The following is a 13711-nucleotide window of genomic DNA, read 5'->3' as shown; positions in this document are numbered from 1 at the left end:
TCTGTTGCCGGTGCAACTGCAAGGGCCGGAGCAGATGCAAGTGCAAGTGTTGGTGCAGGTGCCGAAGCCGCTGCTGCTGCCGGAGATGGTGCTCCTTGTAGAGCTGGTGCTGGTGTCGGAGCAGGTGCCGGTGTCGATGCCCGATCCTCCGGTAGATCAGACTGATCCGCTGACGCCGTCGGTGCCCAATCCTCAGCTGGATCAGACTGAGCTGCTGCCGCTGTTAGTGCTAGAGCAACTGCCGGTGCTCGATCTGTGCGAGACAGCGGCGATCGTGTCTGGTCTGCTATGATCAGCTTTCTAACTTGACTAGGATCCGTGACCGTGATCCAGTTTTTTTCTTCATTTCTTTTAAACGTGAGAAGGACTAATTGTGGCGTTTTTGTTAAACCAAACTGCAGTTCATCATAGGGATTTAGCTTGTACTCAGACAACAGACCGATCCAATTTTTTCCAGTAATATAAGTGATGGACAGTGCCTTCATTACTGACACAACATAAGAAGTGAAACCTGCAAAAATAGCCATTGTAGAGCAAACCAAACGGTTTATTCTGTGATGAATGTCACATGGCAAAACCTGCATCGTAAAATTGCAGGAAAAGAATGAAACCTGGACATTAAATCAATAAGATTTAAACAGTAAATCAATAAGATTTACTTGATGTGGCATAAATATTACTTCATAAGTTTTTTCTTCAGTTTGAGACAAGCTGCTTATGACAAGTTGCACAAATGAAGAGCCAAGGTATTTTGGAACAAAGACCTGTCACGTTAAGGCGAACGCTTTCATTATTGAAACCGTGGGCGTTTACGTGCTGCCACGAGTCCCCGCTTCTCATCGGCAGGTGCCGTCCGAGCAAGCGTGTGAGTCGACGGGAGGCGTGCGAGCAGACCGCTGCGCCGGCTGTCAGGGAGGCGTGCGAGCAGACCGCTGTGCAGGCTCACCGGGAGGCGAGCCCTTTGACCAGGCTCCGCCGCCCACCGTCGTCCCAACTGCTCCCACTTTTAATGTCGCCGGCGCCGCAGTTTAAAATCAACCCCGCACTACCCGGTATCGCTACAATCCTCTCTCTTCCTTTCCGATTCTCCTGTCGTCTACCTCCAACTAGCCTGACCTAAACGTACGCCATGCCGCATCACGATGGTCTGCCCTTAGTGTTCCAGTTTCCTGAGGAAGACACCCAGCCGGAGTCTCAAGAACATAAGGCGCTTTGGGACGAGCTTGAACTGGCCTTGCGGGAAGACGCCGCGCCTGTCCCCGCTCCCGTTCCGGCTCCCGTCGCCCCGACTGCGCCATCGCCCATCCCCATGGCATTGATGGGCTGGGAGCCGCACATTGTCGCCGAGCTTGATCCCACGGGGTTCCACGAGGTCCCCGCCGACTTTCACGCGCCCGTGCACCTGCCAGCGCATGCGCCTGCACGTGCACTGACGCGCACACCCGTGCCGGTGCCCGTGCACCTGCCAGCGCATGCGCCTGCGTGTGCACTGACGTGCGCGCCCGTGCTGGTGCCTGTGCACACGAATGTCTCCGCTGCGCCGTTGACAGCGCCTGTCCCCGCGCGGGTGCCAGTGCCCCCCTCAGCGGCATGGATGGCCGCCGTCGACCAATTCCTTGCACCAACGCCAGTCGCCTCCTCCCGCCAGTTGACTCGCTCCGAAGTCCAGAACGTTTTGGCCTTCCTTGAAGCTAGGCCAACGTCCAGGAGTACGCCAACAACGGCGCAAGACGCCGCCGTCGCCGTCGGTCAGTGGCCCGACGACACACAGAGCACGGCAGTGGAGCCGCTTCCCACCGCGAGACGCCGCTGCCGCGTAATCTAAATTTGCCATGAAAAATGTTCGGATTGCCATGCTTAAAATCCGAACGTTTATCATTTCCGTTTATTTTATATCGATCGTCGTATAATTTAAAGTCGGAGTCAGACTGAACGAAATGTATGGTTTGATCGATTGAATGTTCTGCTAGAGCCGTATCAAATTAAATATAAAACGTCATCAAGCCACATGTATTCCTTGTCATCCAACGACCTAGACTGCTTCAATGTTGAGCGCTCAACACGTTTAGCGTGCAGTTAATTTCATGCCAAAAATAGTGCTAATCACATGACAACACGCAAATAATATCCTAGTAGTTAATATCCGCATGCACTTAATATACTTCCAAATTAACGTGCATTGGACGTACACACTGACTAGTGCTGCTAGTACATGAAATTGGTGCCGTGACTTGTGAACGCGTCAAGATATGGTCAACGGCATCGCCCGCGAGTTCTTCCTGTTTGCCCGTGCGTCTAAACGCAGAAGGGGAGGAGAGAGAGAAAGCACACATGGAACCCACCAGTAAGTGAAGGCGAATAGTACTAAAAATAATATTACATGTTATCCATTAATTAGGCTGTGGTAATATAAAAACATTATGTGAACAAAGGGGGTACAACAAACATTGCTATTCTACGTATGTTGCCTATTGACGTGCGGCTTGAAGGCCCGGTCGCATGTTCGATCCTCGTCCTTTATTTTTAAATTTGTATATGGGTCCAAATTTGTTTCATGACATGTGGGCCCCTCGGTGTGTAGGTTGTAGCACTTTAATTTGTGGGTCGAAATTTGTTCCATTCCAAGTGGACTATCTGTGTGTAGTTTTGTAGCTTATTTATAATAATTAAAGAGAACAACATAGTTTTTTCAATAATACCATGGTGCGACGTTGAAGGCGAGAAAGGACGTGCGAGAGAGCGATGACCGAGCCAGAGGGAAATCAACTAGGGGAGTTGCGTGGGTTGCAACGGTGTTTGGAGTAGTTGTGGGCCGAATGCTATGGAAATATAATCTAAACCGACCGGAATAAATGCCTACACAAATTAATCCAAGGTTGGAGTGCCCCTCGCAATGTAAATAGCTCCGGCTTTGCGAGGGATGGAGAGGTAGTAGCTTCAACGCGTGGAAGATACGGTGTGAGAAAGCGAGGTCAATCAAGAGACATATAGATAGAGAGACAAAGTGAGTGTGGTCCGACATTCATTGAACAAATATATATGCTCTGGAGAGATATTGTCCTATTGAGCTTTTTGGCAAGGGTGAGGGCTGTAAGATAGAGCTTGAGAGATGATCCAATCACAGACGTGTAGATATATTTTGTGCGTGGGAGGAAGCAAGGCCAACCGATCACATAGGGTCGCCGTGCGATCGAAAGAGTGAGACGGGTTGGAGAGAGTGACCTAGATAGACGATGTGCGTGAGAGAGTATACAATGTGAATAGGTCGAATTGGGCTCAAACATGGTGATATATCGTTTTTGTCCGAGAAAGAGCAAGGTCAATCGAGACATACGGAGAGAGAGAGAGATTGAGTGAGCGTGGCCCACCATGAGGTCGAAAGAGTGGCAGCGGCTTGGATGGACTGACCTAGATAGACAATCTGCGTGAGAGAGTATAGAGTGTGTCGATCGAGGCCCGAACAGGGAGATATATCATTTGTGTGTGAAAGAAAACGAGGTTAAACGAGACTCAGATAAAGATAGCGAGATTGAGCGAGTGTGGCCCGCCGTGCGGAAGAAAGAGTGAGACAGTCTCGAGGGAGTGACCTAGATATACAACATGCGTGCGTACGCATGAGAGGTTGGGGGGCTAGATAGGCAATGCATGTATTTAGCGCGAGAGGGTGAGAGGGAGAGGGGGAGAGAGAGAGAGAGAGCTCGGCATGGGGTGCAATGGCGGGTGTGTGAGGAAAAAGGGGTTGTGTAGTTGAGAGACTTAGAGATCGAAACATGGAGAGAAAGAATGAACGTGTGTTGGAAATCGATAGCTTCCTAAGGTGGTTAGGAGAGGAAGATTGACCGATACAGGAAGTATGTAGCGTTTGTCCGGGGGGGGGGGGGGGGGGGCTAAAAACAATATTTGGATGTACATAGTACGAGACTTAATATCGATGTTTCAATTCGGTGTACATTGTAAGATTTGAACCGAGGACCAGGCATACAGGTAATTATTTTGAATTCGTGCCATACTAAGTTTCGAAAAGTTGACATTGACTCAGTTTTTTTTGCTATTTTGTAGGTCATATGTTTGAATCCATCCAAAAGTTTTCTCACTACCATGGTGTTCATCATATACATATGAATTTGTATTAAAAAAGTAGCGTGGATACAGTGAAATGCGAAATCCACGTTAGAATTGGAGATTGCTACATGACACATACTCTAATTCAAATAACTAACTACGTGACACACACTCTAATTCAAATAACTAATTATGTGACACACACTTAATCCACGTTAGCGTGGGTACCGTTTCGATTTTTTTTCAAATAACTCCTCATTAATTAATTAATAGTACTCCCTCTGTTCACTTTTATAAGACCTTGAAGACATTTCAGACAATGTGCAAAACAGTTCATTTTAAGTTGTCTGAAATGACTTACAAAAGTGAACGGATGGAGTATCTCGTTTCGAATGACTAATTATTGCAAGGAAAACACGGGCATGGTAATACATACAGATACGTTTGCAAATGAAAGAAGATTCGTTTGCATTCTCAAATGTAGGCGCACCAGGCAGACCAGGGTCGTGTCGGGGTGGACGCTGCTTCGGTGCCTTAAAGGCAACTGCCTTTGGGTCACTGACATGTGGGCCAGCCACCTATTGGGCCCACATGTCATGGACACAAAGGCAGGTGCCTTAAGGCACCGAAGCATAGTCCTGTCGGGGTGGCCGCGTGTGTCGGACGGACGCGTAGCACCCAGCCACCAACCCCCTCCCCGCAAAAAAAGGACGACGACAATATAAGTTCGCGCTTCCACGTTTCGGATTGAAATATCTAGCGGCCCCAATTCCAGCCCTGCAAAATCTCTCTTCTCCACTGTCCCCTTCCGCGCCCACATTGCTCAAATCCCTAATTCGCCGCCAACCCTCGAATCGCCCCTCGTCTCGTCTCTTTCCCCACCGTCCCCCACCTCTGTGCCGGACGACGACGACGAAGACGACGGTCGTGCTTCACCACCGCACCGGAGCTACCTCATCTACGGCCTCGTCCACCGCACCGGGTGGTCCACCGACAACGTCGGCCGCCGCAACCGACGTGCCTCACAGACACCGAGTTCCACCGCATCAGGTGCGCTTCACCGACGCCGTCTCCCAGCTCACCGGGGCTACTTCACCGAGCACATCGTCGCACCTCCGCCCCCCGAGGCTGTTGGGGCTTCACCAACGGTCTCGTCCACCGCATCATAGCGCTCCGCTGCCACTCAAGATTTGCATCCGTGCGCGGCCAGCCAATGCCAGCGCATCACCCTCAACGGCTCTGAAGTGACCCGCACTCTAGCTAGGTGAGCATGCCCAAACGCCGGCCCAAACTAGGTATCCACACATCACTCCCTTGTGCACTGTTCCGACGATGTTTGGATATCCTTTCACTGCTCTCTTAGCTTACACGCCTATGCAACTTTGACTTTAACTCTTATTTCTTCTGGAGATATCATCTAAAACAAGCAAATCCATTTTTAGCGAAGCATGACGGCGCTACGGGATCTGGTACACATCCTACACACCCGTATAACCTTGTAAGTATCTGTCCTCCGGTACAACATCAAGGTCGATTCCTCTTATTTGATCAACCATTCGCCGTGTCAAAAATGCAGAGGGGGATGCAAGGAGCACAAGGCCTGCACATCCAAGCAAGTGGTAACATGGACTTGTACATGGAACATCCCAAGCGCAAGCAGAGCTGCAGTGAGCCTGTACAACGAGCTAGCGTAAGTCCCTGCATTTCATTTAATTCGTACTGGCATTCGTGTATGATTTGTGTGCAGTGGCTGATCCACGAATTCAAGTTACCAGGGGCGAACATTTAACTTAAAAAATGAAGGCACTTGCACTCCGGAAATCAACATAACTTGAGAAATGTGAAGCTACATGCACTTTGAAAACTAGCTAAAGATCCAAAGTAGTTCAGATTATAAACAGTAAATGATGCAAGCACCAAAAAAACACAAAATGCAACATGGTGTACAAGGACTACAAACATGGTCTGTACCTGCTTGAATTATTCGTTCTCTGGCTGAAAATATCGAAGTGTAATTGCACGTATAACCAGTGCGCAAACTGCATATCAATATATCTATCATGCACAAGTATGACAATAGTTTCAAACAACAGATTAGAAAAGTATTTATGCTATGTTGTCATGATACGGGGACTTTCTGGTAGATGGCCTCGACGTTTCCTCAAGCTATGAAAATGCACTATAATTTGCTTGTCATCAATGCCTGCAAATCTCTGTCTCTCTCAACATAGTAGATCATCATTAGACACTAAATCCTTCAATGAGCTTGCAAAATGCTTGCATTAGATCCCTCATTAGACACTATATGTTCATCACCAGAGACATGTAAAATGTTTGCATCAAATCCTTCATTAGCAGTCTGTTCATTAGACACTTCAGGCTCAAGAACAACATGAGCTTGTATGTTCGCACCGGAAACTTGATTAGATACATCAGATTCAGTCAGTTCAGTATTGATTGGGGGAGTTATAAAATAAGTAGAAATTGGTTTCATTTTCTCATAGATTCCCTACATACAAGCAGTTTTACAACACCGTCAGGTTTAACTATTGGCCAAAAATTGAAGAGTTGAATTAGATATAATCAGGGATGTGATGTACCTGCTCGTTGCGCATGCTACTCTTGCAAGCTGCGACTGTCCATTTGCGCAAGCTCGATGCCATGCCCGTGCTGGCGCCGCTGCCTCCCACGCAAGCTACACCCAGGGTTGGATCTTCATATTCTTGTCCTTCCGTTCGCTTGAAGCCCGGCGACCGCCCTCCAACGAGGGCGCGAGGAAGTGTTGTGTCGGTCTATCCAGCGGCGGCTAGGTTAGGAGCGAACCAGGCTGGAGGCTGGAGCGAATGAATTGGGATTTTTCCTGCTGTCGATCGATATGGGAGGCGCTCGTTTGGGCCGCGAGCCTGCTATAGGGCCTGCCTTGCACTTATGTTATTGGCCCATCCAAATTGAAACATTTTTCTTCATTTTTTACATTGCCTGCTCGTGCGTTGGGACGAACAAAACTAGCGTGGGCCAACCTGGACGACTCAAACTAGGTGCACACTTTCCAGCCACCTGAGGCGGCCGCCCATACCAGCCCCTATGGTGGCGTCGCCCCTTTTTGCGTGTATGATTGGATAGTAAAAAATATTCCAGTGGCGCTTTTGATTTACCCACAGAATGGTTGAATTGCTTGTTTCTATGAACTGAGTTCGCCAATAATGTGAAGGATGCCAGTCTTTTCATCCTATTGTAGATAGCTTAGATCTCGATATGCCAGAAGTAATCACATGAAATATACAGTAAAAGCCAGTGTGATGTGTTTGGCTACAACTAGTCTGACTACACGTCCTCATATAACATATCAAGGACGCACCATCTTACCAGATTAACCATTCGACTTACCCATGCAGTGTGGGAAGAAAGAAGTATTGGGACTGCGTATCCAAGCAATTGATGCCATGGACTCCTTCGTACAACCTTGTAAGCGAAAAAGAAGTTGCAGTGTGCCTATACAAAGAACTAGTGTAAGTTCAGTTACCTGCTTCTCGGAATTTTAGTTAGCCACTTATTGCAAAATTGTTCAATTACGTTGCTTGGCTTAATTTAGTTTGCTACTGATTACATAATGGCACAACCTGTTAATCATATTGTAGACTGCGCCTATCTATGTGTTTGATACTTACTGTTAAGAATTACCTGTTTGCCTTAACTTAAATATCTACTTGTTTGTTTAACTGCTTTGCTGCTGCAACAACGAGTTACAATGATGTTAATAACTACTTTTTAGCATCCAATTGAAACTCTTTAATTCCTTGTTTGTTTAACTGGTTTGCTGTTATAACTCCCAGTTGAGATGTTTTGCTAACTTCAACTTTTCTGAATCAATCGGAACTTTAATGGCAAAACAGGTTAGCCCAAGATCAAAGTGCGAGGTCCCCATGGACGTTGCATCATCCCACAGAAGTGGCACCGGCCCAATCGTGCATTATGAATTGCCAACTGCTGATGCTCTAGAGGCTAAACTAGTGGTAGAAAGAGATTCTGCTTCTGCACTTAGAGATGAAGTTGACATGTTGAGGAAGCAAACAACACAATCACAAGCAGTACTCAAGACAACCATTAAATATTTGGTGGATTCCAAAACGAAGCAAGCTGAGACTGACCAGATTGTTAAGGTCCTGAAGGAAAAAAGGAAATTAAATTCCTACTTGGTAAATCATAGGTGAAATGTTCTTTCCATAGTTGAATAACCTTTGTGTTGTCTGTTCATGTAATCAATCAAACCATTTGTTTTAGAGATCATGTAATAATTGTTTTTTTGTTTTTTGGTTTGTAATTTTATTTGAGCACAAGTCTGTATCAATTGATAAGACTCGGAGACATTTCATTTGGATTGTGTGCCAGACCTACAAATATGCCAATCGGGCTGAATGTGCATTCAGCAATAGTAGTAGTATAGATGGACCATAAGTGGCACGCATTGAAAGGGCCAAGATGTTGGCTAAAAAAAGGATGTTGTTGTAGCCAAAAAAAAGAACAGCGGCCTGGCTTATGTATGTTAGTTGATATTATTGATCCATATACTCTATAAGTGTTTATATGTCTGTTAGTTCTGTACATTCTTGGTTGATTGACTCGGTATTTGAATCTTGATACATCGCTTGTGTACATATCTAAATGGGAGTACACATTATGCTGCGTGTGACATTTGAGTTGGACATGAAGTGTTCCAAATATTCGAATTCACCTTAAACTGGATTCTAGTTTCTGAATTTGAGCATCGGCATTTGTAAACCATATTCATATATGACAGTGGAATACATCTTTGTCGTCCTTTTGAAGATATATAAAAACACATAGAATGATTTATAAAGATTCATATAGGAATACAAAATGGATTCGAATTTAGTTGCCAGGGTAAACGTTGATGCTTATTGTCCCAAAATTCGAAAGAAGCAGCAAAATGTCCACTCCCACGTCGGCTGCCCGAAGCCAAGTGTTTGGGAGATGGAAATTACTGTCTACCCATTACACGGACAATCCATCGGCCCGATTTCCACTTCTCTAAATAGGGGTAGGTTAGTAACTTCAATTAGACGTGACACGACCACCTCTGAGCCCATTCCGACACGGTGGGCGTCAAACATGGGCGGCAAAACTCATTTGATTCAAGCTCGTCCGAAAGACCTCTGTTTCTCCCTCCATTCCCCATTCATACACGGTGGGCGGCAAAACAAACTCGACTCGGCCGAAATCGATGTAGGCAAATATTTTCAATAGGGGCAGTTTTGTAACTTCACTCAGACGTGACACAACCGCCCTACCTGTCAGCCCCATTCATACACCGTGGGCGCCAACCATGGGCGCCAACCACCCTCTCCTCGCCCGAAATCGCTCTGGGCAAATATTGGCGAGATGCGAGATTACAGTCCTATCCCCAACCGACGAGACGTCCAAATTTTAAACGGGGGCTAAGTTCGTAACTTTCCCATATTTCAGACAGGCGCGTCCCAAAAACATGGTTCCCCGTACCTCTCCCTCCATTTTCCCATTCATACACTATCCGTGCTAGAACACCCATCCCCACACCAGCTTCCGTCCGCCACCCCATCCATCGCCGCCGTCCTCCACCACATCCATCGCCACTGTCCTCCACCATGCCGGAGCGCCTACCAAGACCGCGTCGTCCACTGCTAGAGATGGACGTTTCTCATCCACGGCGACGGACCAATAGCCTTGCATCGCGTCCTCTCGCTTCATCGGCGCCGTCGTCCTCTTTGTCGGGGCCGCTCACACGACCTTCTCTTCCACCGCAACGGGACTTATCCCCCGATGCACCCGTCTACCGTCGCAGATCTGCTTCAACGCCACCGACAACCATTGCATCCCCGATGCCTACACGGCGCGGCAAGAGAGGTGGTACTTCATATCTCCTCAACTTTTTGATCTCAACCAGAAAATTGATCTTAACTTGGTTACTCTACTTTCTTTTCATCTCTTAGAATTTAGTTCTTAGTTCGAAGCAAACAATGGATGCTAAATATCATTTCTCCGGTTTGCAGCTTCAAATCTGCCATGGCACAGCCATAATACGGTTTAATTGATCATGCTTAGGGTTTAATTGATCATGTTGGTTATGTGGTGGTTTCTTTAATAGAAATCGGAGGGGAAACCCTCTTTTGCTAAAAAATATGCTTAGAGTTTCCCCCTTTTATGATCACTATACGATCAGAATACGTGCTTCGTGTCATAATAACACTGCTCCACCCATCAAGCTAAACAAGCTTAGTTGTTCAAATACGAATATGATATTATTAAAATAGAGTTGTTTAATTGGTCAGCTAAATGTTCCTAAATTAGTTTCGAAAATGCATGTTCGCCGCTCGGGTGTGTATCTCTACAGGGTGCCCACGGTGGGCCGGCCCACCCTGGGATTTTGGGTCGTCCCAGGCCCCGATTCCCTTCTGTTCTGCTGCGCGCTTCCGATCTCTACTCGCCCCCAGCCGCCTACCTCGCCGGCGACTTGCCGTCCCCGGATGGCATGACTCTAGGAGGAGATGCCGGACTAACAGGAGGCCAGGAGCCGCTCGCCCAACAGCGTCACCGCTGCCCGGGCGCGCCGCCGTGCCTACCTTCCCAGTCCGTTCAGGGCTCAGGCGTGCAGCACCCACCAAGCCAACCCAATTTATCCTGAGATACGTCCTGAACACTCAGCAGCCACTCCTCACCACCCATTTTCTAATTGATTCATTACTCATTAGGCATGACTGTCATTAGGGTTTGTTGTGTGCTCAGTGCTACCTACACTTAATGGTTCAGATGTATTTCGGTAATCGTTAGTACCTCTAAAGTTCATAGGGTTTTCAAAATTCCGGCCCTCGGAACAGAAACTAGTCATTTTGGATTGTTGGTCGTAGTGACATTGACCCAGATTACTACTGCAAGCCAGGTTTGTTGACAATTTTACTTGTCTTTCTTACTCATTCGATATAATATCCAATTATTCACGTCGATTAGTTGCAAACAATAAGTGCTAGACAAACTTCTTCATTCAGATTTTGGACGGTCTCTTACTGCAGTTACAATTCTGCATACTTGTCCTAGTAAGCTCACAAGTAAATGATTGATTCACTACATCTATGCTTGCCTTATCATATTGTTGTCAATATTCTTTTAGGGTGGACCACCCTGTTTCTAAATACTGGAACCGTAGACATGAGTGAATAGTATTTCTCTATGTGATCTCTTCCATCGTGTGTGGGTAACGAACACTGCATTGTATAGAAAGAAAGTGTCATTTCCAGCTTTTACATATGTTTCGATCTTTTACATGGAATACAATCTGCCTACTTGCTTTGTGTCGCACTACCAACACTCCACCCTTGAAGCTAAACATTACGCCACTCATAATTGCTTAGTTTATTTGTTCAAATACAAATTTCATATTATTCTAATGTTCCTACTTCAGTTTTGAAATGTGTGCCTGCCTGTTATAGAGACATAAGGGGTTTGGATTTCTGTGTGTGGTCTGGTCAGCACGGTTGGGGAGGTGAACTTTGCATATGCAGGGGTTTATAGGGAGACACTCTCCGAGTTGAATCCGCAATGCATTCCATAGATAATCTGACTACTTTTTATGTTTTCATGAATCTCAGATTCTGAACAGCATCATAATGATTATGAGCTTGCGCGCATGAAAAGAATAAAGCAGAACAATGCCATGGCTGTCAAACTTGGCATTAAGGGACTGAAATCAAGTTTGGATGCAATGCAATGCAAATGCTCTCCACCTACAGATTCATGCTCAGAATATGATCCTAACAGTGATTCTGAGCTAGAGGGAGACCTAAGTCAATGTAGCTCCCTAGTGGAGGAGTCAGAGGAAGATGCCCTATCTTATTCACCCATCAAGGTACTTGCTCTAACTTTCCAAGGTTACATTGCTCGCACATATCTTGCAACTTATGCTTTGCATTGCTTCTACTTTGTTGAACTGCCATTAGCTTAGTTTACACATCATGTATGTGAATACGCCCTGCCTATCCATTTTCAGTACATATTCCATCTGTCATCATACCATATTTATCCATTCAAATGTTGTTCTTGTGTATCAGACGTTCAAAAGGAAGAGGGCGATTGCTGATCGTGGAGGAGCACAAGCAAAGTATTTGGAAAAGGTAGTGGCACGTGATAAATCAAATAGCCCATTAGGTGTAGTTGCAATATCACCTGACCCACAAAATACCCCAACTCTAGCAGACCCTAGCCCTACTACACTGGTCATTTCTGATGCCCCAACTTAGCAGACCCCAACTGCAGCAAACAGTATGATTATGCCAGTTGACATAGCACCAGCTGTACGACGCAAAACCCCCATTCCAGCAAAGAGTACACCAAATCCAGTTGCCAAATCCCTTTTCGAACCAGAGAGAGCCCCAATTGCAGCAAATAGGACCCCTGTTCCATTTCTTCCCAGTTTAGAAGACGAAGCTTATGTTGTTGTCAGGAACTTTGTGCGCATCTTTCCTTCATGGAAAGATTATACCACAGACACAGAATAATTTCTAGTCTTCCTCCGCAACTTACGTGTAAGTAATGTACTAATGTTATTCATGGTCATTACTGCATATGTTTCTGCTCACAGAAGACACAAGATTTCATTCTTTTAAATAGGCGAGGAGCAAACTGGATTGTGATGATGAGCAAGGGTTGGTTGCGCTTTTCAAGCACTCGTTGATGAAGTATCGTTCCTACCTGAGGCAAGCGCACTTCAATGGCAAGCCTCTGAATGAAATTTCTGTAAAGTCTCCGGTGCTACATTTATCCGATGGTGACTGGAATAATCTTGTTTCACATTGGTCTCGGCTGCAGCGTAAGGTACTGTCTATGATATCACATCACAATTTGAACTACATTTCTGCATTTGCCTTAATGTCTCACTTGTACGAAAACTATTAGCAGAAGAACATTCGTTCTCAAGGGACCACAAAATCTCGCAACTATACTGCACACTGCATTGCTCTTGTGAGTACCTCTTGCCCTGTATGACCATACTTACTTTCATAGTTGTTTGATTATGTAGCATCACTGCACATGTTAGCCTCGTAATCGTCCATTTGGTGGACATTATAAGATCGATATGGACTCTTACATAAATTTAGAATCAACCCAATGCTTTTGAAGAGGTTTAGCTCTGCAGTCCTCTTGTAAGGACTGAACGTGGTCTATCACTGTACTTACATTAACAGCTACTCCCTCCGTCCCATAATATAAGAACATTTTGTACAGTACACCAGTGTTCAAAACACTCTTGTATTATGGGAAGAGGGATTGGTTCATTTTGTAGCATTCTGCATCTTATCTCCCTCGCCCACCATTTACTAAAAAAGATCAGATCTATATGTAATCTTACCAACAAGTAGAATACACAGACAATGCCAGTGTAGAAGTGTAGCCCATTGCTCTTGTCAGTACATTTTGTCCTGTAACGCTTGTACTTCCAGGGATTGGTAATTGATTATGTAGCATCAATCTGCATCTTATCTTCATTATCCTCTATCCCTTCCAGTATTATCATATCTATAATTACTCTCTACAAAATGTAGAGTACAGGCAATGCTTATGAAGAAGATTCTGTGCTAAAATTCTTGAATTATCCTTCCCT

This window comes from Triticum aestivum, chromosome 4D (assembly GCF_018294505.1).
Source record: "Triticum aestivum cultivar Chinese Spring chromosome 4D, IWGSC CS RefSeq v2.1, whole genome shotgun sequence".
In the NCBI taxonomy this organism is placed as follows: domain Eukaryota; kingdom Viridiplantae; phylum Streptophyta; class Magnoliopsida; order Poales; family Poaceae; genus Triticum; species Triticum aestivum.
This window is presented reverse-complemented; position numbering follows the sequence as displayed.